The sequence below is a fragment of the Pelobates fuscus genome, chromosome 7, assembly GCF_036172605.1.
Source record: "Pelobates fuscus isolate aPelFus1 chromosome 7, aPelFus1.pri, whole genome shotgun sequence".
NCBI classification, from domain to species: Eukaryota; Metazoa; Chordata; class Amphibia; order Anura; family Pelobatidae; genus Pelobates; species Pelobates fuscus.
In genome coordinates, this window is record NC_086323.1 from 15,398,009 (window position 1) to 15,423,008 (window position 25,000).

Sequence of the window (25,000 nt, forward strand, 5' to 3'; positions counted from 1 at the left end):
CCGAGAGACCAAGCATGCATTTAGGGGCGTGTCAGCAGTGGGCATGCCTCATTTGAATACCCATGTTGCACTGCAAGCAGCTGTGCTCCTCTTCCCTTTGCTGTTAACATGATACAAGCTAAAAAAAAAAAAAAAGATATTTTTTTCTTTTTTTACATATTTAGTGGGGTCCTTAATATTTATGGCAGATTCTCCAAGTTAAAGCTTAATGTAGGGTTGCTCACCATACGTGTGAAAGGCAGGTTCCACACCTTGCCTGCTGTCAGATGGATGGACTTTATACTCTGGTTTCTCTTCAGATCGAATAAATCTTTCGCCTTTTACTAAAGATTTCCGTGGAGAGGAACGAACACGAGTTTCACTCAATTTTTTCAGGCCCAGTTTACACTGGCTGTGCTAAACTTGTACAAAAGTAGAAGAAACTTCTTAAACAGAGATCCAAGAGGTTCTAAGCACCAAGCTGTTGCGAAAAAAAGAAAAAGTTTTGGATCCCTATTTATGATGTCAGCATCTTTGACTGCGGGCAAAGCATGCCTCAGGCTCTGGCATTCTTGACAGCTGCAGGGCTCTGCCGAGAGACCAAGCATGCATTTAGGGGCGTGTCAGCAGTGGGCATGCCTCATTTGAATACCCATGTTGCACTGCAAGCAGCTGTGCTCCTCTTCCCTTTGCTGTTAATATGATACAAGCTTAAAAAAACACCAGATATTTTGTCTTTTTTTACATATTTAGTGGGGTCGTTAATATTTATGGCAGATTCTCCAAGTTACAGCTTAATGTAGGGTTGCTCACCATACGTGTAAAAGGAAGGTTCCGCACCTTGCCTGCTGTCAGATGGATGGACTTTATACTCTGGTTTCTCTTCAGATCAAATAAATCTTTCGCCTTTTACTAAAGATTTCCGTGGAGAGGAACGACCACGAGTTTCACTCAATTTTTTCAGGCCCAGTTTACACTGGCTGTGCTAAACTTGTACAAAAGTAGAAGAAACTTCTTAAACAGAGATCCAAGAGGTTCTAAGCACCAAGCTGTTGCGAAAAAAAGAAAAAGTTTTGGCTCCCTATTTATGATGTCAGCATCTTTGACTGCGGGTAAAGCATGCCTCAGGCTCTGGCATTCTTGACAGCTGCAGGGTTCTGCCGAGAGACCAAGCATGCATTTAGGGGTGTGTCAGCAGTGGGCATGCCTCATTTGAATACCCATGTTGCACTGCAAGCAGCTGTGCTCCTCTTCCCTTTGCTGTTAATATGATACAAGCGTAAAAAAACACCAGATATTTTGTCTTTTTTTACATATTTAGTGGGGTCATTAATATTTATGGCAGATTCTCCAAGTTACAGTTTAATGTAGGGTTGCTCACCATACGTGTAAAAGGCAGGTTCCGCACCTTGCCTGCTGTCAGATGGATGGACTTTATACTCTGGTTTCTCTTCAGATCGAATAAATCTTTCGCCTTTTACTAAAGATTTCCGTGGAGAGGAACGACCATGAGTTTCACTCAATTTTTTCAGGCCCAGTTTACACTGGCTGTGCTAAACTTGTACAAAAGTAGAAGAAACGTCTTAAACAGAGATCCAAGAGGTTCTAAGCACCAAGCTGTTGCGAAAAAAAGAAAAAGTTTTGGTTCCCTATTTATGATGTCAGCATCTTTGACTGCGGGCAAAGCATGCCTCAGGCTCTGGCATTCTTGACAGCTGCGGGGCTCTGCCGAGAGACCAAGCATGCATTTAGGGGCGTGTCAGCAGTGGGCATGCCTCATTTGAATACCCATGTTGCACTGCAAGCAGCTGTGCTCCTCTTCCCTTTGCTGTTAACATGATACAAGCTAAAAAAAAAAAAAAAGATATTTTTTTCTTTTTTTACATATTTAGTGGGGTCATTAATATTTATGGCAGATTTTCCAAGTTACAGCTTAATGTAGGGTTGCTCACCATACGTGTAAAAGGCAGGTTCCGCACCTTGCCTGCTGTCAGATGGATGGATTTTATACTCTGGTTTCTCTTCAGATTGAATAAATCTTTCGCCTTTTACTAAAGATTTCCGTGGAGAGGAACGACCACGAGTTTCACTCAATTTTTTCAGGCCCAGTTTACACTGGCTGTGCTAAACTTGTACAAAAGTAGAAGAAACGTCTTAAACAGAGATCCAAGAGGTTCTAAGCACCAAGCTGTTGCGAAAAAAAGAAAAAGTTTTGGTTCCCTATTTATGATGTCAGCATCTTTGACTGCGGGCAAAGCATGCCTCAGGCTCTGGCATTCTTGACAGCTGCGGGGCTCTGCCGAGAGACCAAGCATGCATTTAGGGGCGTGTCAGCAGTGGGCATGCCTCATTTGAATACCCATGTTGCACTGCAAGCAGCTGTGCTCCTCTTCCCTTTGCTGTTAACATGATACAAGCTAAAAAAAAAAAAAAAAAAGATATTTTTTTCTTTTTTTACATATTTAGTGGGGTCATTAATATTTATGGCAGATTCTCCAAGTTAAAGCTTAATGTAGGGTTGCTCACCATACGTGTGAAAGGCAGGTTCCACACCTTGCCTGCTGTCAGATGGATGGACTTTATACTCTGGTTTCTCTTCAGATCGAATAAATCTTTCGCCTTTTACTAAAGATTTCCGTGGAGAGGAACGACCACGAGTTTCACTCAATTTTTTCAGGCCCAGTTTACACTGGCTGTGCTAAACTTGTACAAAAGTAGAAGAAACGTCTTAAACAGAGATCCAAGAGGTTCTAAGCACCAAGCTGTTGCGAAAAAAAGAAAAAGTTTTGGTTCCCTATTTATGATGTCAGCATCTTTGACTGCGGGCAAAGCATGCCTCAGGCTCTGGCATTCTTGACAGCTGCGGGGCTCTGCCGAGAGACCAAGCATGCATTTAGGGGCGTGTCAGCAGTGGGCATGCCTCATTTGAATACCCATGTTGCACTGCAAGCAGCTGTGCTCCTCTTCCCTTTGCTGTTAACATGATACAAGCTAAAAAAAAAAATATATATATTTTTTTCTTTTTTTACATATTTAGTGGGGTCATTAATATTTATGGCAGATTCTCCAAGTTAAAGCTTAATGTAGGGTTGCTCACCATACGTGTGAAAGGCAGGTTCCACACCTTGCCTGCTGTCAGATGGATGGATTTTATACTCTGGTTTCTCTTCAGATCAAATAAATCTTTCGCCTTTTACTAAAGATTTGCGTGGAGAGGAACGACCATGAGTTTCACTCAATTTTTTCAGGCCCAGTTTACACTGGCTGTGCTAAACTTGTACAAAAGTAGAAGAAACTTCTTAAACAGAGATCCAAGAGGTTCTAAGCACCAAGCTGTTGCGAAAAAAAGAAAAAGTTTTGGATCCCTATTTATGATGTCAGCATCTTTGACTGCGGGCAAAGCATGCCTCAGGCTCTGGCATTCTTGACAGCTGCAGGGCTCTGCCGAGAGACCAAGCATGCATTTAGGGGCGTGTCAGCAGTGGGCATGCCTCATTTGAATACCCATGTTGCACTGCAAGCAGCTGTGCTCATCTTCCCTTTGCTGTTAATATGATACAAGCTTTAAAAAAAAAACAGATATTTTTTCTTTTTTTACATATTTAGTGGGGTCATTAATATTTATGGCAGATTCTCCAAGTTACAGCTTAATGTAGGGTTGCTCACCATACGTGTAAAAGGCAGGTTCCGCACCTTGCCTGCTGTCAGATGGATGGATTTTATACTCTGGTTTCTCTTCAGATCGAATAAATATTTTGCATTTTACTAAAGATTTCCGCGTAGAGGAACGACCATGAGTTTCACTCAATTTTTTCAGGCCCAGTTTACACTGGCTGTGCTAAACTTGTACAAAAGTAGAAGAAACTTCTTAAACAGAGATCCAAGAGGTTCTAAGCACCAAGCTGTTGCGAAAAAAAGAAAAAGTTTTGGCTCCCTATTTATGATGTCAGCATCTTTGACTGCGGGCAAAGCATGCCTCAGGCTCTGGCATTCTTGACAGCTGCGGGGCTCTGCCGAGAGACCAAGCATGCATTTAGGGGCGTGTCAGCAGTGGGCATGCCTCATTTGAATACCCATGTTGCACTGCAAGCAGCTGTGCTCCTCTTCCCTTTGCTGTTAACATGATACAAGCTAAAAAAAAAAAAAAAGATATTTTTTTATTTTTTTACATATTTAGTGGGGTCATTAATATTTATGGCAGATTCTCCAAGTTAAAGCTTAATGTAGGGTTGCTCACCATACGTGTGAAAGGCAGGTTCCACACCTTGCCTGCTGTCAGATGGATGGACTTTATACTCTGGTTTCTCTTCAGATCGAATAAATCTTTCGCCTTTTACTAAAGATTTCCGTGGAGAGGAACGACCACGAGTTTCACTCAATTTTTTCAGGCCCAGTTTACACTGGCTGTGCTAAACTTGTACAAAAGTAGAAGAAACGTCTTAAACAGAGATCCAAGAGGTTCTAAGCACCAAGCTGTTGCGAAAAAAAGAAAAAGTTTTGGTTCCCTATTTATGATGTCAGCATCTTTGACTGCGGGCAAAGCATGCCTCAGGCTCTGGCATTCTTGACAGCTGCGGGGCTCTGCCGAGAGACCAAGCATGCATTTAGGGGCGTGTCAGCAGTGGGCATGCCTCATTTGAATACCCATGTTGCACTGCAAGCAGCTGTGCTCCTCTTCCCTTTGCTGTTAACATGATACAAGCTAAAAAAAAAAAAAAAGATATTTTTTTCTTTTTTTACATATTTAGTGGGGTCCTTAATATTTATGGCAGATTCTCCAAGTTAAAGCTTAATGTAGGGTTGCTCACCATACGTGTGAAAGGCAGGTTCCACACCTTGCCTGCTGTCAGATGGATGGACTTTATACTCTGGTTTCTCTTCAGATCGAATAAATCTTTCGCCTTTTACTAAAGATTTCCGTGGAGAGGAACGAACACGAGTTTCACTCAATTTTTTCAGGCCCAGTTTACACTGGCTGTGCTAAACTTGTACAAAAGTAGAAGAAACTTCTTAAACAGAGATCCAAGAGGTTCTAAGCACCAAGCTGTTGCGAAAAAAAGAAAAAGTTTTGGTTCCCTATTTATGATGTCAGCATCTTTGACTGCGGGCAAAGCATGCCTCAGGCTCTGGCATTCTTGACAGCTGCAGGGCTCTGCCGAGAGACCAAGCATGCATTTAGGGGCGTGTCAGCAGTGGGCATGCCTCATTTGAATACCCATGTTGCACTGCAAGCAGCTGTGCGCCTCTTCCCTTTGCTGTTAATATGATACAAGCTTAAAAAAAAAAACAGATATTTTTTCTTTTTTTACATATTTAGTGGGGTCATTAATATTTATGGCAGATTCTCCAAGTTACAGCTTAATGTAGGGTTGCTCACCATACGTGTAAAAGGCAGGTTCCGCACCTTGCCTGCTGTCAGATGGATGGATTTTATACTCTGGTTTCTCTTCAGATCGAATAAATCTTTCGCCTTTTACTAAAGATTTCCGTGGAGAGGAACGACCACGAGTTTCACTCAATTTTTTCAGGCCCAGTTTACACTGACTGTGCTAAACTTGTACAAAAGTAGAAGAAACTTCTTAAACAGAGATCCAAGAGGTTCTAAGCACCAAGCTGTTGCGAAAAAAAGAAAAAGTTTTGGATCCCTATTTATGATGTCAGCATCTTTGACTGCGGGCAAAGCATGCCTCAGGTTCTGGCATTCTTGACAGCTGCAGGGCTCTGCCGAGAGACCAAGCATGCATTTAGGGGCGTGTCAGCAGTGGGCATGCCTCATTTGAATACCCATGTTGCACTGCAAGCAGCTGTGCTCCTCTTCCCTTTGCTGTTAATATGATACAAGCTTAAAAAAACCCAGAGATTTTTTCTTTTTTTACATATTTAGTGGGTCATTAATATTTATGGCAGATTCTCCAAGTTACAGCTTAATGTAGGGTTGCTCACCATACGTGTAAAAGGCAGGTTCCGCACCTTGCCTGCTGTCAGATGGATGGACTTTATACTCTGGTTTCTCTTCAGATTGAATAAATCTTTCGCCTTTTACTAAAGATTTCCGTGGAGAGGAACGACCACGAGTTTCACTCAATTTTTTCAGGCCCAGTTTACACTGGCTGTGTTAAACTTGTACAAAAGTAGAAGAAACGTCTTAAACAGAGATCCAAGAGGTTCTAAGCACCAAGCTGTTGCGAAAAAAAGAAAAAGTTTTGGTTCCCTATTTATGATGTCAGCATCTTTGACTGCGGGCAAAGCATGCCTCAGGCTCTGGCATTCTTGACAGCTGCGGGGCTCTGCCGAGAGACCAAGCATGCATTTAGGGGCGTGTCAGCAGTGGGCATGCCTCATTTGAATACCCATGTTGCACTGCAAGCAGCTGTGCTCCTCTTCCCTTTGCTGTTAACATGATACAAGCTAAAAAAAAAAAAAAAAGATATTTTTTTCTTTTTTTACATATTTAGTGGGGTCATTAATATTTATGGCAGATTCTCCAAGTTACAGCTTAATGTAGGGTTGCTCACCATACGTGTAAAAGGCAGGTTCCGCACCTTGCCTGCTGTCAGATGGATGGATTTTATACTCTGGTTTCTCTTCAGATCGAATAAATCTTTCGCCTTTTACTAAAGATTTCCGTGGAGAGGAACGACCACGAGTTTCACTCAATTTTTTCAGGCCCAGTTTACACTGGCTGTGCTAAATTTGTACAAAAGTAGAAGAAATGTCTTAAACAGAGATCCAAGAGGTTCTAAGCACCAAGCTGTTGCGAAAAAAAGAAAAAGTTTTGGTTCCCTATTTATGATGTCAGCATCTTTGACTGCGGGCAAAGCATGCCTCAGGCTCTGGCATTCTTGACAGCTGCGGGGCTCTGCCGAGAGACCAAGCATGCATTTAGGGGCGTGTCAGCAGTGGGCATGCCTCATTTGAATACCCATGTTGCACTGCAAGCAGCTGTGCTCCTCTTCCCTTTGCTGTTAACATGATACAAGCTAAAAAAAAATAAAAATATATTTTTTTCTTTTTTTACATATTTAGTGGGGTCATTAATATTTATAGCAGATTCTCCAAGTTACAGCTTAATGTAGGGTTGCTCACCATACGTGTAAAAGGCAGGTTCCGCACCTTGCCTGCTGTCAGATGGATGGATTTTATACTCTGGTTTCTCTTCAGATCGAATAAATCTTTCGCCTTTTACTAAAGATTTCCGTGGAGAGGAACGACCACGAGTTTCACTCAATTTTTTCAGGCCCAGTTTACACTGGCTGTGCTAAACTTGTACAAAAGTAGAAGAAACTTCTTAAACAGAGATCCAAGAGGTTCTAAGCACCAAGCTGTTGCGAAAAAAAGAAAAAGTTTTGGCTCCCTATTTATGATGTCAGCATCTTTGACTGCGGGCAAAGCATGCCTCAGGCTCTGGCATTCTTGACAGCTGCGGGGCTCTGCCGAGAGACCAAGCATGCATTTAGGGGCGTGTCAGCAGTGGGCATGCCTCATTTGAATACCCATGTTGCACTGCAAGCAGCTGTGCTCCTCTTCCCTTTGCTGTTAACATGATACAAGCTAAAAAAAAAATATATATATTTTTTTTTCTTTTTTTACATATTTAGTGGGGTCATTAATATTTATGGCATATTCTCCAAGTTAAAGCTTAATGTAGGGTTGCTCACCATACGTGTGAAAGGCAGGTTCCACACCTTGCCTGCTGTCAGATGGATGGATTTTATACTCTGGTTTCTCTTCAGATCGAATAAATCTTTCGCCTTTTACTAAAGATTTCCGTGGAGAGGAATGACCATGAGTTTCACTCAATTTTTTCAGGCCCAGTTTACACTGGCTGTGCTAAACTTGTACAAAAGTAGAAGAAACTTCTTAAACAGAGATCCAAGAGGTTCTAAGCACCAAGCTGTTGCGAAAAAAAGAAAAAGTTTTGGATCCCTATTTATGATGTCAGCATCTTTGACTGCGGGCAAAGCATGCCTCAGGCTCTGGCATTCTTGACAGCTGCAGGGCTCTGCCGAGAGACCAAGCATGCATTTAGGGGCGTGTCAGCAGTGGGCATGCCTCATTTGAATACCCATGTTGCACTGCAAGCAGCTGTGCTCCTCTTCCCTTTGCTGTTAATATGATACAAGCTTAAAAAAAAACAGAGATTTTTTCTTTTTTTACATATTTAGTGGGGTCATTAATATTTATGGCAGATTCTCCAAGTTACAGCTTAATGTAGGGTTGCTCACCATACGTGTAAAAGGCAGGTTCCGCACCTTGCCTGCTGTCAGATGGATGGATTTTATACTCTGGTTTCTCTTCAGATCTAATAAATCTTTCGCCTTTTACTAAAGATTTCCGTGGAGAGGAACGAACACGAGTTTCACTCAATTTTTTCAGGCCCAGTTTACACTGGCTGTGCTAAACTTGTACAAAAGTAGAAGAAACGTCTTAAACAGAGATCCAAGAGGTTCTAAGCACCAAGCTGTTGCGAAAAAAAGAAAAAGTTTTGGTTCCCTATTTATGATGTCAGCATCTTTGACTGCGGGCAAAGCATGCCTCAGGCTGTGGCATTCTTGACAGCTGCGGGGCTCTGCCGAGAGACCAAGCATGCATTTAGGGGCGTGTCAGCAGTGGGCATGCCTCATTTGAATACCCATGTTGCACTGCAAGCAGCTGTGCTCCTCTTCCCTTTGCTGTTAACATGATACAAGCTAAAAAAAAAAAAAAAAAGATATTTTTTTCTTTTTTTACATATTTAGTGGGGTCATTAATATTTATGGCAGATTCTCCAAGTTAAAGCTTAATGTAGGGTTGCTCACCATACGTGTAAAAGGCAGGTTCCGCACCTTGCCTGCTGTCAGATGGATGGATTTTATACTCTGGTTTCTCTTCAGATCGAATAAATCTTTCGCCTTTTACTAAAGATTTCCGTGGAGAGGAACGACCACGAGTTTCACTTAATTTTTTCAGGCCCAGTTTACACTGGCTGTGCTAAACTTGTACAAAAGTAGAAGAAACGTCTTAAACAGAGATCCAAGAGGTTCTAAGGACCAAGCTGTTGCGAAAAAAAGAAAAAGTTTTGGTTCCCTATTTATGATGTCAGCATCTTTGACTGCGGGCAAAGCATGCCTCAGGCTCTGGCATTCTTGACAGCTGCAGGGCTCTGCCGAGAGACCAAGCATGCATTTAGGGGCGTGTCAGCAGTGGGCATGCCTCATTTGAATACCCATGTTGCACTGCAAGCAGCTGTGCTCCTCTTCCCTTTGCTGTTAATATGATACAAGCTTAAAAAAAAAAAACAGATATTTTTTCTTTTTTTTACATATTTAGTGGGGTCATTAATATTTATGGCAGATTCTCCAAGTTACAGCTTAATGTAGGGTTGCTCACCATACGTGTAAAAGGCAGGTTCCGCACCTTGCCTGCTGTCAGATGGATGGATTTTATACTCTGGTTTCTCTTCAGATCGAATAAATCTTTCGCCTTTTACTAAAGATTTCCGTGGAGAGGAACGACCACGAGTTTCACTCAATTTTTTCAGGCCCAGTTTACACTGGCTGTGCTAAACTTGTACAAAAGTAGAAGAAACTTCTTAAACAGAGATCCAAGAGGTTCTAAGCACCAAGCTGTTGCGAAAAAAAGAAAAAGTTTTGGCTCCCTATTTATGATGTCAGCATCTTTGACTGCGGGCAAAGCATGCCTCAGGCTCTGGCATTCTTGACAGCTGCGGGGCTCTGCCGAGAGACCAAGCATGCATTTAGGGGCGTGTCAGCAGTGGGCATGCCTCATTTGAATACCCATGTTGCACTGCAAGCAGCTGTGCTCCTCTTCCCTTTGCTGTTAACATGATACAAGCTAAAAAAAAAAATATATATTTTTTTTTCTTTTTTTACATATTTAGTGGGGTCATTAATATTTATGGCATATTCTCCAAGTTAAAGCTTAATGTAGGGTTGCTCACCATACGTGTGAAAGGCAGGTTCCACACCTTGCCTGCTGTCAGATGGATGGATTTTATACTCTGGTTTCTCTTCAGATCGAATAAATCTTTCGCCTTTTACTAAAGATTTCCGTGGAGAGGAACGACCATGAGTTTCACTCAATTTTTTCAGGCCCAGTTTATACTGGCTGTGCTAAACTTGTAAAAAAGTAGAAGAAACTTCTTAAACAGAGATCCAAGAGGTTCTAAGCACCAAGCTGTTGCGAAAAAAAGAAAAAGTTTTGGATCCCTATTTATGATGTCAGCATCTTTGACTGCGGGCAAAGCATGCCTCAGGCTCTGGCATTCTTGACAGCTGCAGGGCTCTGCCGAGAGACCAAGCATGCATTTAGGGGCGTGTCAGCAGTGGGCATGCCTCATTTGAATACCCATGTTGCACTGCAAGCAGCTGTGCTCCTCTTCCCTTTGTTGTTAATATGATACAAGCTTAAAAAAAAAAAACAGATATTTTTTCTTTTTTTACATATTTAGTGGGGTCATTAATATTTATGGCAGATTCTCCAAGTTACAGCTTAATGTAGGGTTGCTCACCATACGTGTAAAAGGCAGGTTCCGCACCTTGCCTGCTGTCAGATGGATGGATTTTATACTCTGGTTTCTCTTCAGATCGAATAAATCTTTCGCCTTTTACTAAAGATTTCCGTGGAGAGGAACGACCACGAGTTTCACTCAATTTTTTCAGGCCCAGTTTACACTGGCTGTGCTAAACTTGTACAAAAGTAGAAGAAACTTCTTAAACAGAGATCCAAGAGGTTCTAAGCACCAAGCTGTTGCGAAAAAAAGAAAAAGTTTTGGATCCCTATTTATGATGTCAGCATCTTTGACTGCGGGCAAAGCATGCCTCAGGCTCTGGCATTCTTGACAGCTGCAGGGCTCTGCCGAGAGACCAAGCATGCATTTAGGGGCGTGTCAGCAGTGGGCATGCCTCATTTGAATACCCATGTTGCACTGCAAGCAGCTGTGCTCCTCTTCCCTTTGCTGTTAACATGATACAAGCTAAAAAAAAAAAAAAAAGATATTTTTTTCTTTTTTTACATATTTAGTGGGGTCATTAATATTTATGGCAGATTCTCCAAGTTAAAGCTTAATGTAGGGTTGCTCACCATACGTGTGAAAGGCAGGTTCCACACCTTGCCTGCTGTCAGATGGATGGACTTTATACTCTGGTTTCTCTTCAGATCGAATAAATCTTTCGCCTTTTACTAAAGATTTCCGTGGAGAGGAACGAACACGAGTTTCACTCAATTTTTTCAGGCCCAGTTTACACTGGCTGTGCTAAACTTGTACAAAAGTAGAAGAAACTTCTTAAACAGAGATCCAAGAGGTTCTAAGCACCAAGCTGTTGTGAAAAAAAGAAAAAGTTTTGGTTCCCTATTTATGATGTCAGCATCTTTGACTGCGGGCAAAGCATGCCTCAGGCTCTGGCATTCTTGACAGCTGCAGGGCTCTGCCGAGAGACCAAGCATGCATTTAGGGGCGTGTCAGCAGTGGGCATGCCTCATTTGAATACCCATGTTGCACTGCAAGCAGCTGTGCTCCTCTTCCTTTTGCTGTTAACATGATACAAGCTAAAAAAAAATAAAAAAAAATATTTTTTTCTTTTTTTACATATTTAGTGGGGTCATTAATATTTATGGCAGATTCTCCAAGTTACAGCTTAATGTAGGGTTGCTCACCATACCTGTAAAAGGCAGGTTCCGCACCTTGCCTGCTGTCAGATGGATGGATTTTATATTCTGGTTTCTCTTCAGATCGAATAAATCTTTCGCCTTTTACTAAAGATTTGCGTGGAGAGGAACGACCATGAGTTTCACTCAATTTTTTCAGGCCCAGTTTACACTGGCTGTGCTAAACTTGTACAAAAGTAGAAGAAACTTCTTAAACAGAGATCCAAGAGGTTCTAAGCACCAAGCTGTTGCGAAAAAAAGAAAAAGTTTTGGTTCCCTATTTATGATGTCAGCATCTTTGACTGCGGGCAAAGCATGCCTCAGGCTCTGGCATTCTTGACAGCTGCAGGGCTCTGCCGAGAGACCAAGCATGCATTTAGGGGCGTGTCAGCAGTGGGCATGCCTCATTTGAATACCCATGTTGCACTGCAAGCAGCTGTGCTCCTCTTCCCTTTGCTGTTAATATGATACAAGCTTAAAAAAAAAAAACAGATATTTTTTCTTTTTTTTACATATTTAGTGGGGTCATTAATATTTATGGCAGATTCTCCAAGTTACAGCTTAATGTAGGGTTGCTCACCATACGTGTAAAAGGCAGGTTCCGCACCTTGCCTGCTGTCAGATGGATGGATTTTATACTCTGGTTTCTCTTCAGATCGAATAAATCTTTCGCCTTTTACTAAAGATTTCCGTGGAGAGGAACGACCACGAGTTTCACTCAATTTTTTCAGGCCCAGTTTACACTGGCTGTGCTAAACTTGTACAAAAGTAGAAGAAACTTCTTAAACAGAGATCCAAGAGGTTCTAAGCACCAAGCTGTTGCGAAAAAAAGAAAAAGTTTTGGCTCCCTATTTATGATGTCAGCATCTTTGACTGCGGGCAAAGCATGCCTCAGGCTCTGGCATTCTTGACAGCTGCGGGGCTCTGCCGAGAGACCAAGCATGCATTTAGGGGCGTGTCAGCAGTGGGCATGCCTCATTTGAATACCCATGTTGCACTGCAAGCAGCTGTGCTCCTCTTCCCTTTGCTGTTAACATGATACAAGCTAAAAAAAAAAATATATATTTTTTTTTCTTTTTTTACATATTTAGTGGGGTCATTAATATTTATGGCATATTCTCCAAGTTAAAGCTTAATGTAGGGTTGCTCACCATACGTGTGAAAGGCAGGTTCCACACCTTGCCTGCTGTCAGATGGATGGATTTTATACTCTGGTTTCTCTTCAGATCGAATAAATCTTTCGCCTTTTACTAAAGATTTCCGTGGAGAGGAACGACCATGAGTTTCACTCAATTTTTTCAGGCCCAGTTTATACTGGCTGTGCTAAACTTGTAAAAAAGTAGAAGAAACTTCTTAAACAGAGATCCAAGAGGTTCTAAGCACCAAGCTGTTGCGAAAAAAAGAAAAAGTTTTGGATCCCTATTTATGATGTCAGCATCTTTGACTGCGGGCAAAGCATGCCTCAGGCTCTGGCATTCTTGACAGCTGCAGGGCTCTGCCGAGAGACCAAGCATGCATTTAGGGGCGTGTCAGCAGTGGGCATGCCTCATTTGAATACCCATGTTGCACTGCAAGCAGCTGTGCTCCTCTTCCCTTTGTTGTTAATATGATACAAGCTTAAAAAAAAAAAACAGATATTTTTTCTTTTTTTACATATTTAGTGGGGTCATTAATATTTATGGCAGATTCTCCAAGTTACAGCTTAATGTAGGGTTGCTCACCATACGTGTAAAAGGCAGGTTCCGCACCTTGCCTGCTGTCAGATGGATGGATTTTATACTCTGGTTTCTCTTCAGATCGAATAAATCTTTCGCCTTTTACTAAAGATTTCCGTGGAGAGGAACGACCACGAGTTTCACTCAATTTTTTCAGGCCCAGTTTACACTGGCTGTGCTAAACTTGTACAAAAGTAGAAGAAACTTCTTAAACAGAGATCCAAGAGGTTCTAAGCACCAAGCTGTTGCGAAAAAAAGAAAAAGTTTTGGATCCCTATTTATGATGTCAGCATCTTTGACTGCGGGCAAAGCATGCCTCAGGCTCTGGCATTCTTGACAGCTGCAGGGCTCTGCCGAGAGACCAAGCATGCATTTAGGGGCGTGTCAGCAGTGGGCATGCCTCATTTGAATACCCATGTTGCACTGCAAGCAGCTGTGCTCCTCTTCCCTTTGCTGTTAACATGATACAAGCTAAAAAAAAAAAAAAAAAGATATTTTTTTCTTTTTTTACATATTTAGTGGGGTCATTAATATTTATGGCAGATTCTCCAAGTTAAAGCTTAATGTAGGGTTGCTCACCATACGTGTGAAAGGCAGGTTCCACACCTTGCCTGCTGTCAGATGGATGGACTTTATACTCTGGTTTCTCTTCAGATCGAATAAATCTTTCGCCTTTTACTAAAGATTTCCGTGGAGAGGAACGAACACGAGTTTCACTCAATTTTTTCAGGCCCAGTTTACACTGGCTGTGCTAAACTTGTACAAAAGTAGAAGAAACTTCTTAAACAGAGATCCAAGAGGTTCTAAGCACCAAGCTGTTGTGAAAAAAAGAAAAAGTTTTGGTTCCCTATTTATGATGTCAGCATCTTTGACTGCGGGCAAAGCATGCCTCAGGCTCTGGCATTCTTGACAGCTGCAGGGCTCTGCCGAGAGACCAAGCATGCATTTAGGGGCGTGTCAGCAGTGGGCATGCCTCATTTGAATACCCATGTTGCACTGCAAGCAGCTGTGCTCCTCTTCCTTTTGCTGTTAACATGATACAAGCTAAAAAAAAATAAAAAAAAATATTTTTTTCTTTTTTTACATATTTAGTGGGGTCATTAATATTTATGGCAGATTCTCCAAGTTACAGCTTAATGTAGGGTTGCTCACCATACCTGTAAAAGGCAGGTTCCGCACCTTGCCTGCTGTCAGATGGATGGATTTTATATTCTGGTTTCTCTTCAGATCGAATAAATCTTTCGCCTTTTACTAAAGATTTGCGTGGAGAGGAACGACCATGAGTTTCACTCAATTTTTTCAGGCCCAGTTTACACTGGCTGTGCTAAACTTGTACAAAAGTAGAAGAAACTTCTTAAACAGAGATCCAAGAGGTTCTAAGCACCAAGCTGTTGCGAAAAAAAGAAAAAGTTTTGGTTCCCTATTTATGATGTCAGCATCTTTGACTGCGGGCAAAGCATGCCTTAGGCTCTGGCATTCTTGACAGCTGCGGGGCTCTGCCGAGAGACCAAGCATGCATTTAGGGGCGTGTCAGCAGTGGGCATGCCTCATTTGAATACCCATGTTGCACTGCAAGCAGCTGTGCTCCTCTTCCCTTTGCTGTTAACATGATACAAGCTAAAAAAAAATATATATATATTTTTTTCTTTTTTTACATATTTAGTGGGGTCATTAATATTTATGGCAGATTCTCCAAGTTAAAGCTTAATGTAGGGTTGCTCACCATACGTGTAAAAGGCAGGTTCCGCACCTTGCCTGCTGTCAGATGGATGGATTTTATACTCTGGTTTCTCTTCAGATCGAATAAATCTTTCGCCTTTTACTAAAGATTTCCGTGGAGAGGAACGACCATGAGTTTCACTCAATTTTTTCAGGCCCAGTTTACACTGGCTGTGCTAAACTTGTACAAAAGTAGAAGAAACTTCTTAAACAGAGATCCAAGAGGTTCTAAGCACCAAGCTGTTGCGAAAAAAAGAAAAAGTTTTGGATCCCTATTTATGATGTCAGCATCTTTGACTGCGGGCAAAGCATGCCTCAGGCTCTGGCATTCTTGACAGCTGCAGGGCTCTGCCGAGAGACCAAGCATGCATTTAGGGGCGTGTCAGCAGTGGGCATGCCTCATTTGAATACCCATGTTGCACTGCAAGCAGCTGTGCTCCTCTTCCCTTTGCTGTTAATATGATACAAGCTTAAAAAAAAAAAACAGATATTTTTTCTTTTTTTACATATTTAGTGGGGTCATTAATATTTATGGCAGATTCTCCAAGTTAAAGCTTAATGTAGGGTTGCTCACCATACGTGTGAAAGGCAGGTTCCACACCTTGCCTGCTGTCAGATGGATGGACTTTATACTCTGGTTTCTCTTCAGATCGAATAAATCTTTCGCCTTTTACTAAAGATTTCCGTGGAGAGGAACGAACACGAGTTTCACTCAATTTTTTCAGGCCCAGTTTACACTGGCTGTGCTAAACTTGTACAAAAGTAGAAGAAACTTCTTAAACAGAGATCCAAGAGGTTCTAAGCACCAAGCTGTTGCGAAAAAAAGAAAAAGTTTTGGTTCCCTATTTATGATGTCAGCATCTTTGACTGCGGGCAAAGCATGCCTCAGGCTCTGGCATTCTTGACAGCTGCAGGGCTCTGCCGAGAGACCAAGCATGCATTTAGGGGCGTGTCAGCAGTGGGCATGCCTCATTTGAATACCCATGTTGCACTGCAAGCAGCTGTGCTCCTCTTCCCTTTGCTGTTAATATGATACAAGCTTAAAAAAAAAAACAGATATTTTTTCTTTTTTTACATATTTAGTGGGGTCATTAATATTTATGGCAGATTCTCCAAGTTACAGCTTAATGTAGGGTTGCTCACCATACGTGTAAAAGGCAGGTTCCGCACCTTGCCTGCTGTCAGATGGATGGATTTTATACTCTGGTTTCTCTTCAGATCGAATAAATCTTTCGCCTTTTACTAAAGATTTCCGTGGAGAGGAACGACCATGAGTTTCACTCAATTTTTTCAGGCCCAGTTTACACTGGCTGTGGTAAACTTGTACAAAAGTAGAAGAAACTTCTTAAACAGAGATCCAAGAGGTTCTAAGCACCAAGCTGTTGCGAAAAAAAGAAAAAGTTTTGGATCCCTATTTATGATGTCAGCATCTTTGACTGCGGACAAAGCATGCCTCAGGCTCTGGCATTCTTGACAGCTGCAGGGCTCTGCCGAGAGACCAAGCATGCATTTAGGGGCGTGTCAGCAGTGGGCATGCCTCATTTGAATACCCATGTTGCACTGCCAGCAGCTGTGCTCCTCTTCCCTTTGCTGTTAATATGATACAAGCTTAAAAAAAAACAGAGATTTTTTCTTTTTTTACATATTTAGTGGGGTCATTAATATTTATGGCAGATTCTCCAAGTTACAGCTTAATGTAGAGTTGCTCACCATACGTGTAAAAGGCAGGTTCCGCACCTTGCCTGCTGTCAGATGGATGGATTTTATACTCTGGTTTCTCTTCAGATCGAATAAATCTTTCGCCTTTTACTAAAGATTTCCGTGGAGAGGAACGACCACGAGTTTCACTCAATTTTTTCAGGCCCAGTTTACACTGGCTGTGGTAAACTTGTAAAAAGTAGAAGAAACGTCTTAAACAGAGATCCAAGAGGTTCTAAGCACCAAGCTGTTGCGAAAAAAAGAAAAAGTTTTGGATCCCTATTTATGATGTCAGCATCTTTGACTGCGGGCAAAGCATGCCTCAGGCTCTGGCATTCTTGACAGCTGCAGGGCTCTGCCGAGAGACCAAGCATGCATTTAGGGGCGTGTCAGCAGTGGGCATGCCTCATTTGAATACCCATGTTGCACTGCAAGCAGCTGTGCTCCTCTTCCCTTTGCTGTTAATATGATACAAGCTAAAAAAAAAAATATATATATTTTTTTCTTTTTTTACATATTTAGTGGGGTCATTAATATTTATGGCAGATTCTCCAAGTTAAAGCTTAATGTAGGGTTGCTCACCATACGTGTGAAAGGCAGGTTCCACACCTTGCCTGCTGTCAGATGGATGGATTTTATACTCTGGTTTCTCTTCAGATCGAATAAATCTTTCGCCTTTTACTAAAGATTTCCGTGGAGAAGAACGAACACGAGTTTCACTCAATTTTTTCAGGCCCAGTTTACACTGGCTGTGCTAAACTTGTACAAAAGTAGAAGAAACTTCTTAAACAGAGATCCAAGAGGTTCTAAGCACCAAGCTGTTGTGAAAAAAAGAAAAAGTTTTGGTTCCCTATTTATGATGTCAGCATCTTTGACTGCGGGCAAAGCATGCCTCAGGCTCTGGCATTCTTGACAGCTGCAGGGCTCTGCCGAGAGACCAAGCATGCATTTAGGGGAGTGTCAGCAGTGGGCATGCCTCATTTGAATACCCATGTTGCACTGCAAGCAGCTGTGCTCCTCTTCCCTTTGCTGTTAATATGATACAAGCTTAAAAAAAAAAACAGATATTTTTTCTTTTTTTACATATTTAGTGGGGTCATTAATATTTATGGCAGATTCTCCAAGTTAAAGCTTAATGTAGGGTTGCTCACCATACGTGTGAAAGGCAGGTTCCACACCTTGCCTGCTGTCAGATAGATGGACTTTATACTCTGGTTTCTCTTCAGATCGAATAAATCTTTCGCCTTTTACTAAAGATTTCCGTGGAGAGGAACGAACACGAGTTTCACTCAATTTTTTCAGGCCCAGTTTACACTGGCTGTGCTAAACTTGTACAAAAGTAGAAGAAACTTCTTAAACAGAGATCCAAGAGGTTCTAAGCACCAAGCTGTTGTGAAAAAAAGAAAAAGTTTTGGTTCCCTATTTATGATGTCAGCATCTTTGACTGCGGGCAAAGCATGCCTCAGGCTCTGGCATTCTTGACAGCTGCAGGGCTCTGCCGAGAGACCAAGCATGCATTTAGGGGTGTGTCAGCAGTGGGCATGCCTCATTTGAATACCCATGTTGCACTGCAAGCAGCTGTGCTCCTCTTCCCTTTGCTGTTAATATGATACAAGCTTAAAAAAAAAAACAGATATTTTTTCTTTTTTTTACATATTTAGTGGGGTCATTAATATTTATGGCAGATTCTCCAAGTTACAGCTTAATGTAGGGTTGCTCACCATACGTGTAAAAGGCAGGTTCCGCACCTTGCCTGCTGTCAGATGGATGGATTTTATACTCTGGTTTCTATTCAGATCGAATAAATTTTTCGCCTTTTACTAAAGATTTCCGTGGAGAGGAACGACCATGAGTTTCACTCAATTTTTTCAGGCCCAGTTTACACTGGCTGTGGTAAACTTGTACAAAAGTAGAAGAAACTTCTTAAACAGAGATCCAAGAGGTTCTAAGCACCAAGCTGTTGCGAAAAAAAGAAAAAGTTTTGGATCCCTATTTATGATGTCAGCATCTTTGACTGCGGACAAAGCATGCCTCAGGCTCTGGCATTCTTGACAGCTGCAGGGCTCTGCCGAGAGACCAAGCATGCATTTAGGGGCGTGTCAGCAGTGGGCATGCCTCATTTGAATACCCATGTTGCACTGCCAGCAGCTGTGCTCCTCTTCCCTTTGCTGTTAATATGATACAAGCTTAAAAAAAAACAGAGATTTTTTCTTTTTTTACATATTTAGTGGGGTCATTAATATTTATGGCAGATTCTCCAAGTTACAGCTTAATGTAGAGTTGCTCACCATACGTGTAAAAGGCAGGTTCCGCACCTTGCCTGCTGTCAGATGGATGGATTTTATACTCTGGTTTCTCTTCAGATCGAATAAATCTTTCGCCTTTTACTAAAGATTTCCGTGGAGAGGAACGACCACGAGTTTCACTCAATTTTTTCAGGCCCAGTTTACACTGGCTGTGGTAAACTTGTAAAAAGTAGAAGAAACGTCTTAAACAGAGATCCAAGAGGTTCTAAGCACCAAGCTGTTGCGAAAAAAAGAAAAAGTTTTGGATCCCTATTTATGATGTCAGCATCTTTGACTGCGGGCAAAGCATGCCTCAGGCTCTGGCATTCTTGACAGCTGCAGGGCTCTGCCGAGAGACCAAGCATGCATTTAGGGGCGTGTCAGCAGTGGGCATGCCTCATTTGAATACCCATGTTGCACTGCAAGCAGCTGTGCTCCTCTTCCCTTTGCTGTTAATATGATACAAGCTAAAAAAAAATATATATATATTTTTTTCTTTTTTTACATATTTAGTGGGGTCATTAATATTTATGGCAGATTCTCCAAGTTAAAGCTTAATGTAGGGTTGCTCACCATACGTGTGAAAGGCAGGTTCCACACCTTGCCTGCTGTCAGATGGATGGATTTTATACTCTGGTTTCTCTTCAGATCGAATAAATCTTTCGCCTTTTACTAAAGATTTCCGTGGAGAAGAACGAACACGAGTTTCACTCAATTTTTTCAGGCCCAGTTTACACTGGCTGTGCTAAACTTGTACAAAAGTAGAAGAAACTTCTTAAACAGAGATCCAAGAGGTTCTAAGCACCAAGCTGTTGTGAAAAAAAGAAAAAGTTTTGGTTCCCTATTTATGATGTCAGCATCTTTGACTGCGGGCAAAGCATGCCTCAGGCTCTGGCATTCTTGACAGCTGCAGGGCTCTGCCGAGAGACCAAGCATGCATTTAGGGGAGTGTCAGCAGTGGGCATGCCTCATTTGAATACCCATGTTGCACTGCAAGCAGCTGTGCTCCTCTTCCCTTTGCTGTTAATATGATACAAGCTTAAAAAAAAAAACAGATATTTTTTCTTTTTTTACATATTTAGTGGGGTCATTAATATTTATGGCAGATTCTCCAAGTTAAAGCTTAATGTAGGGTTGCTCACCATACGTGTGAAAGGCAGGTTCCACACCTTGCCTGCTGTCAGATAGATGGACTTTATACTCTGGTTTCTCTTCAGATCAAATAAATCTTTCGCCTTTTACTAAAGATTTCCGTGGAGAGGAACGAACACGAGTTTCACTCAATTTTTTCAGGCCCAGTTTACACTGGCTGTGCTAAACTTGTACAAAAGTAGAAGAAACTTCTTAAACAGAGATCCAAGAGGTTCTAAGCACCAAGCTGTTGTGAAAAAAAGAAAAAGTTTTGGTTCCCTATTTATGATGTCAGCATCTTTGACTGCGGGCAAAGCATGCCTCAGGCTCTGGCATTCTTGACAGCTGCAGGGCTCTGCCGAGAGACCAAGCATGCATTTAGGGGTGTGTCAGCAGTGGGCATGCCTCATTTGAATACCCATGTTGCACTGCAAGCAGCTGTGCTCCTCTTCCCTTTGCTGTTAATATGATACAAGCTTAAAAAAAAAAACAGATATTTTTTCTTTTTTTACATATTTAGTGGGGTCATTAATATTTATGGCAGATTCTCCAAGTTACAGCTTAATGTAGGGTTGCTCACCATACGTGTAAAAGGCAGGTTCCGCACCTTGCCTGCTGTCAGATGGATGGATTTTATACTCTGGTTTCTCTTCAGATCGAATAAATCTTTTGCCTTTTACTAAAGATTTCCGTGGAGAGGAACGACCATGAGTTTCACTCAATTTTTTCAGGCCCAGTTTACACTGGCTGTGGTAAACTTGTACAAAAGTAGAAGAAACTTCTTAAACAGAGATCCAAGAGGTTCTAAGCACCAAGCTGTTGCGAAAAAAAGAAAAAGTTTTGGATCCCTATTTATGATGTCAGCATCTTTGACTGCGGGCAAAGCATGCCTCAGGCTCTGGCATTCTTGACAGCTGCAGGGCTCTACCGAGAGACCAAGCATGCATTTAGGGGCGTGTCAGCAGTGGGCATGCCTCATTTGAATACCCATGTTGCACTGCAAGCAGCTGTGCTCCTCTTCCCTTTGCTGTTAATATGATACAAGCTTAAAAAAAAACAGAGATTTTTTCTTTTTTTACATATTTAGTGGGGTCATTAATATTTATGGCAGATTCTCCAAGTTACAGCTTAATGTAGAGTTGCTCACCATACGTGTAAAAGGCAGGTTCCGCACCTTGCCTGCTGTCAGATGGATGGATTTTATACTCTGGTTTCTCTTCAGATCGAATAAATCTTTCGCCTTTTACTAAAGATTTCCGTGGAGAGGAATGACCACGAGTTTCACTCAATTTTTTCAGGCCCAGTTTACACTGGCTGTGGTAAACTTGTAAAAAGTAGAAGAAACGTCTTAAACAGAGATCCAAGAGGTTCTAAGCACCAAGCTGTTGCAAAAAAAAGAAAAAGTTTTGGTTCCCTATTTATGATGTCAGCATCTTTGACTGCGGGCAAAGCATGCCTCAGGCTCTGGCATTCTTGACAGCTGCGGGGCTCTGCCGAGAGACCAAGCATGCATTTAGGGGCGTGTCAGCAGTGGGCATGCCTCATTTGAATACCCATGTTGCACTGCAAGCAGCTGTGCTCCTCTTCCCTTTGCTGTTAACATGATACAAGCTAAAAAAAAATATATATATTTTTTTTTCTTTTTTTACATATTTAGTGGGGTCATTAATATTTATGGCAGATTCTCCAAGTTACAGCTTAATGTAGGGTTGCTCACCATACGTGTAAAAGGCAGGTTCCGCACCTTGCCTGCTGTCAGATGGATGGATTTTATACTCTGGTTTCTCTTCAGATTGAATAAATCTTTCGCCTTTTACTAAAGATTTCCGTGGAGAGGAACGACCATGAGTTTCACTCAATTTTTTCAGGCCCAGTTTACACTGGCTGTGCTAAACTTGTACAAAAGTAGAAGAAACTTCTTAAACAGAGATCCAAGAGGTTCTAAGCACCAAGCTGTTGCGAAAAAAAGAAAAAGTTTTGGATCCCTATTTATGATGTCAGCATCTTTGACTGCGGGCAAAGCATGCCTCAGGCTCTGGCATTCTTGACAGCTGCAGGGCTCTGCCGAGAGACCAAGCATGCATTTAGGGGCGTGTCAGCAGTGGGCATGCCTCATTTGAATACCCATGTTGCACTGCAAGCAGCTGTGCTCCTCTTCCCTTTGCTGTTAATATGATACAAGCTTAAAAAAAAAAACAGATATTTTTTCTTTTTTTACATATTTAGTGGGGTCATTAATATTTATGGCAGATTCTCCAAGTTAAAGCTTAATGTAGGGTTGCTCACCATACGTGTGAAAGGCAGGTTCCACACCTTGCCTGCTGTCAGATGGATGGACTTTATACTCTGGTTTCTCTTCAGATCGAATAAATCTTTCGCCTTTTACTAAAGATTTCCGTGGAAAGGAACGAACACGAGTTTCACTCAATTTTTTCAGGCCCAGTTTACACTGGCTGTGCTAAACTTGTACAAAAGTAGAAGAAACTTCTTAAACAGAGATCCAAGAGGTTCTAAGCACCAAGCTGTTGCGAAAAAAAGAAAAAGTTTTGGTTCCCTATTTATGATGTCAGCATCTTTGACTGCGGGCAAAGCATGCCTCAGGCTCTGGCATTCTTGACAGCTGCAGGGCTCTGCCGAGAGACCAAGCATGCATTTAGGGGCGTGTAAGCAGTGGGCATGCCTCATTTGAATACCCATGTTGCACTGCAAGCAGCTGTGCTCCTCTTCCCTTTGCTGTTAATATGATACAAGCTTAAAAAAAAAAAACAGATATTTTTTCTTTTTTTACATATTTAGTGGGGTCATTAATATTTATGGCAGATTCTCCAAGTTACAGCTTAATGTAGAGTTGCTCACCATACGTGTAGAGGAAGAGGTTCTATTTCAACTGTCAAAAGTAAAGACAAATAAGTCAATGGGACCTGATGGAATACACCCAAAGCTATTAAAAGAGCTTAGTGGTGTACTAGCAAAACCATTAACAGATTTATTTAACCAATCATTGATAACAGGAGTAGTCCCAGAAGATTGGAAGTTAGCGAATGTTGTGCCCATTCACAAGAAAGGTAATAGGGAGGAGTCGGGCAACTATAGGCCAGTAAGCCTAACTTCAGTAGTGGGGAAAGTGATGGAAACCATGTTAAAGGATAGGATTGTTGAACATCTAAAAACACATGGATTTCAAGATCAGAGACAACATGGGTTTACTTCAGGGAGATCATGCCAAACTAATCTTATTGATTTTTTTGATTGGGTAACTAAAATTATAGATCAGGGTGGTGCAGTAGACATTGCTTACCTCGATTTCAGTAAGGCTTTTGACACTGTTGCACATAGAAGGCTTATCAACAAACTACAATCTTTGAGTTTGGATTCCAATATTGTTGAATGGGTAAGGCAGTGGCTGAGTGACAGGCAACAGAGGGTTGTAGTCAATGGAGTATATTCGAAGCTTGGGCTTGTCACCAGTGGGGTACCTCAGGGATCTGTACTTGGACCCATTCTCTTTAATATTTTTATTAGTGATATTGCAGAAGGTCTTGATGGTAAGGTGTGTCTTTTTGCGGATGATACTAAGATATGTAACAGGGTTGATGTTCCAGGAGGGATAAGCCAAATGGAAAATGATTTAGGTAGACTAGAAAAATGGTCAGAGTTGTGGCAACTGACATTTAATGTGGATAAGTGCAAGATAATGCATCTTGGACGTAAAAACCCAAGGGCAGAGTACAGAATATTTGATAGAGTCCTAACCTCAACATCTGAGGAAAGGGATTTAGGGGTGATTATTTCTGATGACTTAAAGGTAGGCAGACAATGTAATAGAGCAGCAGGAAATGCTAGCAGAATGCTTGGTTGTATAGGGAGAGGTATTAGCAGTAGAAAGAGGGAAGTGCTCATGCCATTGTACAGAACACTGGTGAGACCTCACTTGGAGTACTGTACACAGTACTGGAGACCCTATCTTCAGAAGGATATTGATACCTTAGAGAGAGTTCAAAGAAGGGCTACTAAACTGGTTCATGGATTGCAGGATAAAACTTACCAGGAAAGGTTAAAGGATCTTAACATGTATAGCATGGAGGAAAGACGAGACAGGGGGGATATGATAGAAACATTCAAATACATAAAGGGAATCAACACAGTAAAGGAGGAGACTATATTTAAAAGAAGAAAAACTACCACAACAAGAGGGCATAGTCTTAAATTAGAGGGACAAAGGTTTAAAAATAATATCAGGAAGTATTACTTTACTGAGAGGGTAGTGGATGCATGGAATAGCCTTCCAGCTGAAGTGGTAGAGGTTAACACAGTAAAGGAGTTTAAGCATGCGTGGGATAGGCATAAGGCTATCCTAACTATAAGATAAGGCCAGGGACTAATGAAAGTATTTAGAAAACTGGGCAGACTAGATGGGCCGAATGGTTCTTATCTGCCGTCACATTCTATGTTTCTATGTGTAAAAGGCAGGTTCCGCACCTTGCCTGCTGTCAGATGGATGGATTTTATACTCTGGTTTCTCTTCAGATCGAATAAATCTTTCGCCTTTTACTAAAGATTTCCGTGGAGAGGAACGACCACGAGTTTCACTCAATTTTTTCAGGCCCAGTTTACACTGGCTGTGGTAAACTTGTAAAAAGTAGAAGAAACGTCTTAAACAGAGATCCAAGAGGTTCTAAGCACCAAGCTGTTGCGAAAAAAAGAAAAAGTTTTGGTTCCCTATTTATGATGTCAGCATCTTTGACTGCGGGCAAAGCATGCCTCAGGCTCTGGCATTCTTGACAGCTGCGGGGCTCTGCCGAGAGACCAAGCATGCATTTAGGGGCG

The 25,000-nt window shown here is 41.7% G+C and overlaps 41 non-coding genes across 41 annotated transcripts; all 41 read left to right on the forward strand.

The window, feature by feature from the left end:
• Nucleotides 1–279: 279 nt before the first annotated feature.
• LOC134570472 (U5 spliceosomal RNA) lies at nucleotides 280–393 on the forward strand. The gene has a single exon (XR_010085099.1). It is a non-coding gene; the product is annotated as a U5 spliceosomal RNA (small nuclear RNA).
• Nucleotides 394–847: 454 nt separating this feature from the next.
• Nucleotides 848–961, forward strand: LOC134569663 (U5 spliceosomal RNA). Its single transcript, XR_010084333.1, has one exon. It is a non-coding gene; the product is annotated as a U5 spliceosomal RNA (small nuclear RNA).
• Nucleotides 962–1,415: 454 nt separating this feature from the next.
• Nucleotides 1,416–1,529, forward strand: LOC134570128 (U5 spliceosomal RNA). Its single transcript, XR_010084776.1, has one exon. It is a non-coding gene; the product is annotated as a U5 spliceosomal RNA (small nuclear RNA).
• Nucleotides 1,530–1,986: 457 nt separating this feature from the next.
• On the forward strand, nucleotides 1,987–2,100 carry LOC134569564 (U5 spliceosomal RNA). The gene has a single exon (XR_010084238.1). It is a non-coding gene; the product is annotated as a U5 spliceosomal RNA (small nuclear RNA).
• A 460-nt stretch (nucleotides 2,101–2,560) lies between these two features.
• Nucleotides 2,561–2,674, forward strand: LOC134570317 (U5 spliceosomal RNA). Its single transcript, XR_010084953.1, has one exon. It is a non-coding gene; the product is annotated as a U5 spliceosomal RNA (small nuclear RNA).
• Nucleotides 2,675–3,131: 457 nt separating this feature from the next.
• LOC134569903 (U5 spliceosomal RNA) lies at nucleotides 3,132–3,245 on the forward strand. The gene has a single exon (XR_010084565.1). It is a non-coding gene; the product is annotated as a U5 spliceosomal RNA (small nuclear RNA).
• A 455-nt stretch (nucleotides 3,246–3,700) lies between these two features.
• Nucleotides 3,701–3,814, forward strand: LOC134569968 (U5 spliceosomal RNA). Its single transcript, XR_010084627.1, has one exon. It is a non-coding gene; the product is annotated as a U5 spliceosomal RNA (small nuclear RNA).
• Nucleotides 3,815–4,271: 457 nt separating this feature from the next.
• LOC134570318 (U5 spliceosomal RNA) lies at nucleotides 4,272–4,385 on the forward strand. The gene has a single exon (XR_010084954.1). It is a non-coding gene; the product is annotated as a U5 spliceosomal RNA (small nuclear RNA).
• A 457-nt stretch (nucleotides 4,386–4,842) lies between these two features.
• Nucleotides 4,843–4,956, forward strand: LOC134570474 (U5 spliceosomal RNA). The gene has a single exon (XR_010085100.1). It is a non-coding gene; the product is annotated as a U5 spliceosomal RNA (small nuclear RNA).
• Nucleotides 4,957–5,411: 455 nt separating this feature from the next.
• On the forward strand, nucleotides 5,412–5,529 carry LOC134570384 (U5 spliceosomal RNA). Its single transcript, XR_010085016.1, has one exon. It is a non-coding gene; the product is annotated as a U5 spliceosomal RNA (small nuclear RNA).
• Nucleotides 5,530–5,977: 448 nt separating this feature from the next.
• Nucleotides 5,978–6,091, forward strand: LOC134569565 (U5 spliceosomal RNA). Its single transcript, XR_010084239.1, has one exon. It is a non-coding gene; the product is annotated as a U5 spliceosomal RNA (small nuclear RNA).
• A 458-nt stretch (nucleotides 6,092–6,549) lies between these two features.
• LOC134570319 (U5 spliceosomal RNA) lies at nucleotides 6,550–6,663 on the forward strand. Its single transcript, XR_010084955.1, has one exon. It is a non-coding gene; the product is annotated as a U5 spliceosomal RNA (small nuclear RNA).
• Nucleotides 6,664–7,120: 457 nt separating this feature from the next.
• Nucleotides 7,121–7,234, forward strand: LOC134570320 (U5 spliceosomal RNA). The gene has a single exon (XR_010084956.1). It is a non-coding gene; the product is annotated as a U5 spliceosomal RNA (small nuclear RNA).
• Nucleotides 7,235–7,692: 458 nt separating this feature from the next.
• On the forward strand, nucleotides 7,693–7,806 carry LOC134569502 (U5 spliceosomal RNA). Its single transcript, XR_010084177.1, has one exon. It is a non-coding gene; the product is annotated as a U5 spliceosomal RNA (small nuclear RNA).
• Nucleotides 7,807–8,259: 453 nt separating this feature from the next.
• LOC134569710 (U5 spliceosomal RNA) lies at nucleotides 8,260–8,373 on the forward strand. The gene has a single exon (XR_010084379.1). It is a non-coding gene; the product is annotated as a U5 spliceosomal RNA (small nuclear RNA).
• Nucleotides 8,374–8,832: 459 nt separating this feature from the next.
• Nucleotides 8,833–8,946, forward strand: LOC134569410 (U5 spliceosomal RNA). Its single transcript, XR_010084088.1, has one exon. It is a non-coding gene; the product is annotated as a U5 spliceosomal RNA (small nuclear RNA).
• Nucleotides 8,947–9,403: 457 nt separating this feature from the next.
• Nucleotides 9,404–9,517, forward strand: LOC134570321 (U5 spliceosomal RNA). Its single transcript, XR_010084957.1, has one exon. It is a non-coding gene; the product is annotated as a U5 spliceosomal RNA (small nuclear RNA).
• Nucleotides 9,518–9,974: 457 nt separating this feature from the next.
• Nucleotides 9,975–10,088, forward strand: LOC134570385 (U5 spliceosomal RNA). Its single transcript, XR_010085017.1, has one exon. It is a non-coding gene; the product is annotated as a U5 spliceosomal RNA (small nuclear RNA).
• Nucleotides 10,089–10,544: 456 nt separating this feature from the next.
• LOC134570322 (U5 spliceosomal RNA) lies at nucleotides 10,545–10,658 on the forward strand. The gene has a single exon (XR_010084958.1). It is a non-coding gene; the product is annotated as a U5 spliceosomal RNA (small nuclear RNA).
• Nucleotides 10,659–11,116: 458 nt separating this feature from the next.
• LOC134570475 (U5 spliceosomal RNA) lies at nucleotides 11,117–11,230 on the forward strand. Its single transcript, XR_010085101.1, has one exon. It is a non-coding gene; the product is annotated as a U5 spliceosomal RNA (small nuclear RNA).
• Nucleotides 11,231–11,689: 459 nt separating this feature from the next.
• Nucleotides 11,690–11,803, forward strand: LOC134569882 (U5 spliceosomal RNA). The gene has a single exon (XR_010084545.1). It is a non-coding gene; the product is annotated as a U5 spliceosomal RNA (small nuclear RNA).
• Nucleotides 11,804–12,260: 457 nt separating this feature from the next.
• LOC134570323 (U5 spliceosomal RNA) lies at nucleotides 12,261–12,374 on the forward strand. Its single transcript, XR_010084959.1, has one exon. It is a non-coding gene; the product is annotated as a U5 spliceosomal RNA (small nuclear RNA).
• A 457-nt stretch (nucleotides 12,375–12,831) lies between these two features.
• LOC134570397 (U5 spliceosomal RNA) lies at nucleotides 12,832–12,945 on the forward strand. Its single transcript, XR_010085028.1, has one exon. It is a non-coding gene; the product is annotated as a U5 spliceosomal RNA (small nuclear RNA).
• A 456-nt stretch (nucleotides 12,946–13,401) lies between these two features.
• Nucleotides 13,402–13,515, forward strand: LOC134570324 (U5 spliceosomal RNA). The gene has a single exon (XR_010084960.1). It is a non-coding gene; the product is annotated as a U5 spliceosomal RNA (small nuclear RNA).
• Nucleotides 13,516–13,974: 459 nt separating this feature from the next.
• Nucleotides 13,975–14,088, forward strand: LOC134570476 (U5 spliceosomal RNA). Its single transcript, XR_010085102.1, has one exon. It is a non-coding gene; the product is annotated as a U5 spliceosomal RNA (small nuclear RNA).
• A 459-nt stretch (nucleotides 14,089–14,547) lies between these two features.
• LOC134569883 (U5 spliceosomal RNA) lies at nucleotides 14,548–14,661 on the forward strand. The gene has a single exon (XR_010084546.1). It is a non-coding gene; the product is annotated as a U5 spliceosomal RNA (small nuclear RNA).
• A 457-nt stretch (nucleotides 14,662–15,118) lies between these two features.
• Nucleotides 15,119–15,232, forward strand: LOC134570129 (U5 spliceosomal RNA). Its single transcript, XR_010084777.1, has one exon. It is a non-coding gene; the product is annotated as a U5 spliceosomal RNA (small nuclear RNA).
• Nucleotides 15,233–15,688: 456 nt separating this feature from the next.
• On the forward strand, nucleotides 15,689–15,802 carry LOC134570477 (U5 spliceosomal RNA). The gene has a single exon (XR_010085103.1). It is a non-coding gene; the product is annotated as a U5 spliceosomal RNA (small nuclear RNA).
• A 455-nt stretch (nucleotides 15,803–16,257) lies between these two features.
• LOC134569608 (U5 spliceosomal RNA) lies at nucleotides 16,258–16,371 on the forward strand. The gene has a single exon (XR_010084282.1). It is a non-coding gene; the product is annotated as a U5 spliceosomal RNA (small nuclear RNA).
• Nucleotides 16,372–16,824: 453 nt separating this feature from the next.
• Nucleotides 16,825–16,938, forward strand: LOC134570325 (U5 spliceosomal RNA). The gene has a single exon (XR_010084961.1). It is a non-coding gene; the product is annotated as a U5 spliceosomal RNA (small nuclear RNA).
• A 456-nt stretch (nucleotides 16,939–17,394) lies between these two features.
• LOC134569831 (U5 spliceosomal RNA) lies at nucleotides 17,395–17,508 on the forward strand. The gene has a single exon (XR_010084497.1). It is a non-coding gene; the product is annotated as a U5 spliceosomal RNA (small nuclear RNA).
• Nucleotides 17,509–17,963: 455 nt separating this feature from the next.
• On the forward strand, nucleotides 17,964–18,077 carry LOC134570478 (U5 spliceosomal RNA). The gene has a single exon (XR_010085104.1). It is a non-coding gene; the product is annotated as a U5 spliceosomal RNA (small nuclear RNA).
• Nucleotides 18,078–18,533: 456 nt separating this feature from the next.
• On the forward strand, nucleotides 18,534–18,647 carry LOC134569755 (U5 spliceosomal RNA). The gene has a single exon (XR_010084422.1). It is a non-coding gene; the product is annotated as a U5 spliceosomal RNA (small nuclear RNA).
• Nucleotides 18,648–19,100: 453 nt separating this feature from the next.
• On the forward strand, nucleotides 19,101–19,214 carry LOC134570327 (U5 spliceosomal RNA). The gene has a single exon (XR_010084963.1). It is a non-coding gene; the product is annotated as a U5 spliceosomal RNA (small nuclear RNA).
• A 456-nt stretch (nucleotides 19,215–19,670) lies between these two features.
• LOC134569832 (U5 spliceosomal RNA) lies at nucleotides 19,671–19,784 on the forward strand. The gene has a single exon (XR_010084498.1). It is a non-coding gene; the product is annotated as a U5 spliceosomal RNA (small nuclear RNA).
• Nucleotides 19,785–20,239: 455 nt separating this feature from the next.
• On the forward strand, nucleotides 20,240–20,353 carry LOC134569675 (U5 spliceosomal RNA). Its single transcript, XR_010084344.1, has one exon. It is a non-coding gene; the product is annotated as a U5 spliceosomal RNA (small nuclear RNA).
• Nucleotides 20,354–20,808: 455 nt separating this feature from the next.
• LOC134570145 (U5 spliceosomal RNA) lies at nucleotides 20,809–20,922 on the forward strand. The gene has a single exon (XR_010084792.1). It is a non-coding gene; the product is annotated as a U5 spliceosomal RNA (small nuclear RNA).
• A 453-nt stretch (nucleotides 20,923–21,375) lies between these two features.
• LOC134569579 (U5 spliceosomal RNA) lies at nucleotides 21,376–21,489 on the forward strand. The gene has a single exon (XR_010084255.1). It is a non-coding gene; the product is annotated as a U5 spliceosomal RNA (small nuclear RNA).
• Nucleotides 21,490–21,945: 456 nt separating this feature from the next.
• Nucleotides 21,946–22,059, forward strand: LOC134569486 (U5 spliceosomal RNA). The gene has a single exon (XR_010084162.1). It is a non-coding gene; the product is annotated as a U5 spliceosomal RNA (small nuclear RNA).
• Nucleotides 22,060–22,514: 455 nt separating this feature from the next.
• Nucleotides 22,515–22,628, forward strand: LOC134569685 (U5 spliceosomal RNA). Its single transcript, XR_010084354.1, has one exon. It is a non-coding gene; the product is annotated as a U5 spliceosomal RNA (small nuclear RNA).
• Nucleotides 22,629–24,680: 2,052 nt separating this feature from the next.
• Nucleotides 24,681–24,794, forward strand: LOC134570328 (U5 spliceosomal RNA). Its single transcript, XR_010084964.1, has one exon. It is a non-coding gene; the product is annotated as a U5 spliceosomal RNA (small nuclear RNA).
• Nucleotides 24,795–25,000: the final 206 nt, after the last annotated feature.